This window comes from Leopardus geoffroyi, chromosome B1, assembly GCF_018350155.1.
Source record: "Leopardus geoffroyi isolate Oge1 chromosome B1, O.geoffroyi_Oge1_pat1.0, whole genome shotgun sequence".
In the NCBI taxonomy this organism is placed as follows: Eukaryota; Metazoa; Chordata; class Mammalia; order Carnivora; family Felidae; genus Leopardus; species Leopardus geoffroyi.
The window spans coordinates 71,103,328-71,110,745 of record NC_059327.1 but is presented as its reverse complement, the minus strand read 5'-3'; the positions used below and the strand labels follow the sequence as shown (position 1 = coordinate 71,110,745).

Sequence of the window (7,418 nt, the reverse complement as noted above, 5' to 3'; positions counted from 1 at the left end):
AGCATAGGCTCTGGATCCAGATCACCAGGATTTAAATCCTGGTTCTGCAGCTTACAAGCTGTGTGACTTTAGGAAGGTTATACAAGTTTTCTGGGTCATTTGCAAAACTGTTGAGTAATAGTACTTATCTCATGGTGATTTTGTGAGAAATGATCAGTATATAAAGTGATTTTACAGGGGCCAGCCCCGAGTTAGTACTGGATGATTATAAACTATTATTAATATAACATACTAGGGTTTATTCAAAGGGCTGAGAATCCCAATATAAGAGTGAGATAATATCCCTGCCCCTCAGTTTTCTCATGGTGAAGGCTGGGAAAAAGACACATAAATTGGTCATTATAATGCATTTTAAGAAATATATTTGCATGGATTCAGAAAAGGGGCACCTAAACCAATGTGGGGACTAGGTAGAAATGAAGAGTTTAGAGATTTCTAGAGAGGACAAGAGAGCTAAGTAACAAATGATGAGCAAAGAGTATCTATGCTGATCCAAAGTAGAAAGTAAACTGTCTGACAGGAAATATAATAAGGAATGAGAGTAAGAGGCTTGAAAACAGTGATAATACGATGGTGATTACTTACCAAGTGCACCAAAATTTATCAAATTCAAGAGATAAAAGACAAAGCTGACCATGAACAACAGCTAAGCATGAGGGTGTTATCTTTTAGGTCAAAGCACACGTCATTGTTTGTGGATTCTCTCCAGTTAGAGGTAAGTGCTATGGTAAGTGTGCTAAGTGCTAAGTGCTAAGTGCTAAGACCTAATAAGTGTGCTCTTGTAAATGTCCAAATTTCATTGCAAAGTGTGCTGCTTCCATTGTGGATGAAATTAAATGATTGATAGCATTACAATTATTAACTAGATAGTCATTTTCAGTTACTAGAATAAATAAAGACATGGAGAAAACAGAATATGAGAAAAAAGAGGGAACAGAATAAAGGCAGTGGCAGGAAGGGAGGGAAGAAAAGAAGGAAGGAGCTGTAGAGAAAAACCTTTTTGTGGTAACTGTCAAAAATTGATAGAAAGAGGGAAAATAAGAAGGCTAGAGGGGAAAAGTAAGCAGATGACACAACATGTTTGGTGATTCACGATGACCAACCAAATTGAGCCCTACTAGGGATATCAACCTTATAGCTGAAGGTATTAGTTAAGCACATAGAAACACATTTGAAAATCACCAATGCCTCAGAGGAGGGTGCAAGAAAGGTATTCCTTGCTGAGACAAGTAACTGATGGACGTGGTGCCTCTCCTTCCTTCAGACTTGCTGGACCACTGCGTTGCTGTGGCAGCTGGCAATGAAAAATGCAGAGACCGAGTCAGAAGGTAGATGAGGCTCAGTGATGTGGACTGAGACAACAGTCATGTGTATCCTGAACTGGACAAGGTCTCCTGTGCTCAACCTTGTCTTCCAAGACAAAGTCATGTTTGAACCAGATGATTTGTAAGAAAGCCATGCTTGTTGTTGGATTTTCCTCCCCTAATGTTTCTAATATGCCCAGAGAACAATTACTCATTCTTCAGATTACTTTTAATCACTCCTAATCTATGTCACCCTTCCAGATAAGCCTGGGAAAAGATTCAAGGGGACATGGATATAAATAATGGGGTTTGAAGGAGAAAGAAGAATCAAATATGGTGTCCAGATGATCTGGGCTACTAGGTAAATCATTTGGCTGAGATAAGTCATAGACTACAAGTAGGGGGTGGGAAGAGGGAGAGGACACATTAAGTTCTAGACATGCTGATTTCGAGATGCCTGACACATAGTGAATTTGGAATATTTGTAAGATATCCAAGTGGAAATATCAACAGCCAATTTTATTAAAGTGTGTCTGAAGGTGGAGAGGAGTCTAAATTTGAGATCTTGATATATCAGGCTATAAATTATGGGCAAAACAATAGCGTTTTTATACATATTGGATAATTATCACTTCACTAATATAATAAAGAACACTTCAAATCATTATAGACAATATTAGGCTCACTGATGAAATAATACTTACTGTCTTCCTATGAGAAGAAACATTACCACTATTTTCTATCATTGTTTAATAAACTGCAGTGATAATAGCTAACTTCAAATAAGGAGAGTAAAAATTAAAAAAAAATAATTTAGATTTATCATTATTTGCATTATCATTATTTTCAAGAATGAAGCAGAATTTTATAAGAAACAACCAATTTAAAAACATTGCCGTAGTCTGTTTGGTTTGCCATAACAAAATAAAACACAGACTGGGTGGCTCAAACAATAGAAATTTATCTTCTCATAATTCTGGAGGCTAGAGATCCAAGAGCAAAGTTCCAGCTGAATCCATTTCTGGTAAGAACTCTCTTCCCGGCTTCTAGGTGGTTCACCTACTGTTTCTTCATATGGTCTTTCCATGTCTCATCTATGCAAAGAGAGAGAAAAAGAACAAAGAGAATACTTCCTCTTCTTATAAGCATACCAATTCTATTAGATTAGGGCCCCACATTTCTGACCTCATTTAACCTTAATTTTCTTCTTAAAGGTCCTATATCCAAATATCATCACATTGGGGGTTGAAGATTCAACATGTGAATTTCAGGGGAAAAAGATTCAGCATGTAACAAACACTCTCTTGAAGTTTATTGTAGAATAATTAAAATCACATATCTTGTTCCTGAAGATAAATTGATTTTTCAAATGCATCAATTCTCCTCAAACAAGGTAACATACAACTCCAATCAAAAGTCCAACTAAATATTATTTTACAGCATATCTTTTTCTTTGTTAGCTGAGATTTTTGGTGAGACTGTAAACAAAAGGAAAACAAAATTGATCAATCATTTTCAAGAGAGAGGGAGAGAGAGAATCCCAATCAGTCTCCATGCTGTCAGTGCAGAGCTCCACGCAGGGCTCAATCTAACAAACCATGAGACCATGACCTGAGCAGAAATCAAGAATGGGTCATTTAACCAACTGAGCCACTGAAGTGCCCCAACATTATAATCTTTTTTTTTTAATGGTGAAAAAATTTATATTTAGATTTAGCCAGCAGGACTCAATTTAGATGATCCCAATTTTATTGGCAACATCTAAAGCATCATAGTCAGGAACCAGTTGAACATACGCCTTCTTTTCTCCATCAGGCCTCCTCAGAGTGTTGACCTTGGCCACATCAATGTCATAGAGCTTCTTCACAATCTGTTTAATTTGGCGCCTGTTGGCCTTGGCGACCATAATAAACACGAGTGTGTTGTCTTCTATTTTCTTCATGGCTGACTCAGTAGTCGGGGGAGCATGTGACTCTTGATCTCAGGGTTGTGAGTTCAACCCCCATGTAGGGTGCAGAGATTACTTAGATAAATAAAAACTTAAAAAAGAAAATAACAGAAAGCCTTTTACATGTAGAAATATTTGACAAGATCTCGTGGTGAAATAAACAACTTTCTGAAACACCTTTTACCATACTGTTGTGTAAGGAGATAAGGACTATATAAGGGGAGTTCAGTGGATTAAAGTAATAATAGTGCCATTTTTAAGGCACTTTCTCCAACACTCTGAGATACCTACCATGAAAATAATAAACCTTACTGATATTTCATGTGCAGATTGACTCTGGAGTCCTCAGTAAATCTTCCTATCAGATAGGTGGGAATCACACAGCAAAACAAGATTTTCTAAAGAAAACAAGGCAGAACACACAAAAATGTAAAAAACAACAAAAAAAAAGTACCAAAAGCATCCTCATATCCTTATATCAATGTGAAGAAGTAAGGTTGCACTGTTCTATTCCAAACACATGCAAATCAAATGATGATGTAGCTCATATACTCAAGGTCATGAAGCTAATAAATAGTAGACTCAGGACTCAAAGCCATGGTCTTACACCAGTCTAAGGTGCTATCACATCACTGCTCCTATCCTGGCATTTTAACGGCTCCTTGTTTTCTCAGAAGACTTTTCACTGACTTCTACTGAATAAATTATATATACGGTGTAATAAATATTTTAATTTCTTTATGTACAATAAGATAATATCAGACACAAACACATTCAAATACATTCTTTTTTTTAATGTTTATTTATTTTTGAGAGAGAGAGAGAGACAGAGCACAATCAGGGGAGGGGCAGAGAGAGAGGGAGACACAGAACCCAAAGCAGGCTCCAGGCTCCGAGCTGTCAGCAGAGCCCAATCTGGGGCTCAAACTCATGAACTGAGAGATCATGACCTGAGCTGAAGTCGGATGCTTAACCGACAGAGCCACCCAGGCGCCTCTACATTCAAATACATTCTTATCACAGTCTGTTTCTTCTCTTAGCTACGTGTAGGAAGATGCTAATAAGACATGCCAAGCTTGTGATATAAAAGGATAAAAAATTGTTTCACTATGATGGCATAGGGGTCAAGCTTGTTTCTCCTGGGGGTGCTCTTTTGAGGACATTTGGGCTACCTTAGGAGACGCAGTGTCTTGGGCCATCAGAATGTAGATCTTTTTTTTTTTTTTTTTTTTTTTATGACTGCAGATGCCTTTCAGCACTGCTTTTTTGGCCTTCAAAGCCTTTGCTTGGACTTCGGCTTTGGGAGGGGCAGGGGCTTCCTTCTTCATTTTTGGTGCCATCTTCCTGAAAGTTACAATTTGTAAAGTTCTTTTCACATTGATTATCTCACACAATCTGTAAGGTAATCCTGTTAACATACTGCCACCAAATAAAAGTACTCCCCAGTGAAATTATAAGAAAAAAAAGCTATTAAGCAGAACCCTCAAGTAATTTCCAAGTGATACACAGTAGCAAAAATTATGGCAAGAGGAAATTAACCTGTTCAATATGTAAAAACTATAAGCCAATTTACCTTAGCATTAAGTTGTTTTTTTTTAATGTATGTGAAAATTCCAGATGAAAATATTTTTCCTGTTCTCATCCTGGCCAATATTAAATATACCAATAATATGTCAGATGGATTATTATATTAAGTTCAATGATAAACCCATGAAATCCTCATAAGATATGAATAAATTAAAAGTCACAGTGTAGTCTAGTAAAATAAAAGAAGGAAAAGAATACAGAGAATGAAAGGGCTCAAGTCTCATGAGATCAGTGGCAGCCCCTCCCTTTGGCACTGAGGAACCAAAATTTCCTGACATTTGTATATTTCAATATTTTTCTGACTTAGTTGTCCTTTCACTCACCCTCCTCCCGACTCCCTCATATCTCCTGTCCAATAGGCATACATGCAAATCACAGCAGCCCCATTTATGATCACGTTTCCATTCAAAAATCTACTAAGAAAAATTCTGGATTAATGTGGCAAGGATAGTGCTTGGAGCCCATCACCACTGTAATTATATTGAGGACATCAAAGCTCCTTCCACTTTGCAGACATATCTGATTAAATTCCCACGCACAGATCTGTTATGAGACCTTTTCTCCTGGAATGACACCTGTTGCACTTAAGGAGGGTGGTAAGTGGGAGGTGGGGGGAGTTACAGTTTTAGCTCTTGATGGTAAGAATGCCATACATACGTGAGCTTCTAGAGCACTGTCCAATCTAAATCTAAATAGTTTTTCTTTGAAGTAGCAAGTTAAAAATCTATGCCAATGACAGCCCAGTGTGGAGGAACATGGAGAGGACACCAGCATTCAGGCTCAGTAACTGACGATGCCAAGAGTTCCACGGTGAAATTCTCCTAGTATCGATCTCTAGCTAGGAACCATTTTCTAGGTCTTTTTAAATGGCAGTAAATTATTTTGTCCAGCGTATTACAAATTCCCTTTCACTGAAAATCATACAATGAGTAGAAGAGAAAAGAGAGAAGTATTTTGAGTCAAATTATATAGTGAATTATAAAAACACAGTATGTAAATACATCCAAAGAGTACATGAAAGATTTTAAAGAGAAGACAGAGTAAAAGAACGCCGTTATTTAAAACAGTGTAGACAGATTTCTAGAACTCTGTAATTTCTAATCCGTGTAACTGATCCAAAAGTTATGTTTTTCCAGACATACCCTTTTCCTTCTACTTCCTTCTCTAAAAGGTCTGGCTCAAAGGTCATCACTACCAGGAGGCTGCCCTGACTAATCTCCATGCCACCTCCAACAGAATAATTAACTGTTTTTGTGTGTTCCCATAACTCTGTCAGGCTTCTTGTTCCACGGACGCACTTAACCATCCTTAAGCACTTTCTATGGTCGGGCTAGGCTGAGGATACACAAAGAAACGTTATGAGCCACATTAAAAAAATTTAGTCTAGTGGTAAGACAAACACACAATAAAACTAATTTGAGTAGTGCTATGATATGTAACAACAAGTCGCTGTAGGAGTACTCTCCCTTTACTTTGGAAAGAGGGATAAAAGCTGCCTAATGGAAATTTCATCTGAGCAGAAATTCAAAGGATGAGTTGTAGTAAATATAATGATGAATGATGGCAAAGAGCATTTCATAGAGCGGAAAGAGGATCTGTGAACTGAAAGACAATGAGAGAAAATTAAGACATCAAGCCTCTTATTATATGTGTTTTGACAATGTATTTAACTCAAGGTTGATGTTCTGTTACCAGATTTGGTTATGAGGTCTTTGCATTCACATTTTTTTTTTTTATCTCAGTACTCAGCACAATTTTCTCCATCCAAGAAACCTTCAACCAATTTTGTTTGAAAAAAATAAATCAATAGCAGCAGTAACTGCAAAAATGATTGAAAATGAGACATTTCAATATATTTACTAAAAAGAGATTTACTTAGAAAGGGATGAGTTAATTTAGCTCATATGGTATTATGTACAAATTAGGCATTTTCATTTTTTTTTTAATTTTTTTTAACGTTTATTTATTTTTGAGACAGAGAGAGACAGAGCATGAACGGGGGAGGGTCAGAGAGAGGGAGACACAGAATCCGAAACAGGCTCCAGGCTCTGAGCTGTCAGCCCAGAGCCCGATGCGGGGCTCGAACTCACGGACCGCGAGATCATGACCTGAGCCGAAGTCGGCCACTCAACCAACTGAGCCACCCAGGCGCCCCGGCATTTTCATTTTTTATTTATTTTTAAGTGAAGTATAATTAATATGCAATGCTATATTAGTTGCAGGTGTACAACATAATGATTCAATTAACTATATATTACTCAGTGCTCATCACGAGAAAAGTAGTCACCATTTGTCACAAAACAACATCATTATAATCTCATTGACTATATTCTCTATGCTCTACTTTTCATCTTTATGCCTGATTTTATAACTGGAAGTTTTATATTTTAATCCCCCTTATCTATTTCACCCCACTTACCTCCCCTCTGGCCACCACCGATTTGTTGTCTGTATTTAAGAGTCTATTTTTGTGGTTGTTTTTGGTTGTTGTTTGTCTCCTTTTTTATTTGATTCGTTTCCACATATTAGTAAGTTATATTCCACATATTAGTGGATATATGGTATCCACATATTAGTAA

The 7,418-nt window shown here is 37.1% G+C and overlaps 1 long non-coding RNA gene across 1 annotated transcript; it reads right to left on the bottom strand.

Annotated features, from left to right (window-relative positions):
- Window positions 1-2,245: 2,245 nt before the first annotated feature.
- LOC123582906 lies at window positions 2,246-3,644 on the bottom strand. The gene is made up of 2 exons (XR_006704640.1): window positions 3,544-3,644; window positions 2,246-2,398 (listed from the first exon to the last, which is right to left on the bottom strand). It is a non-coding gene; the product is annotated as an uncharacterized LOC123582906 (long non-coding RNA).
- Window positions 3,645-7,418: the final 3,774 nt, after the last annotated feature.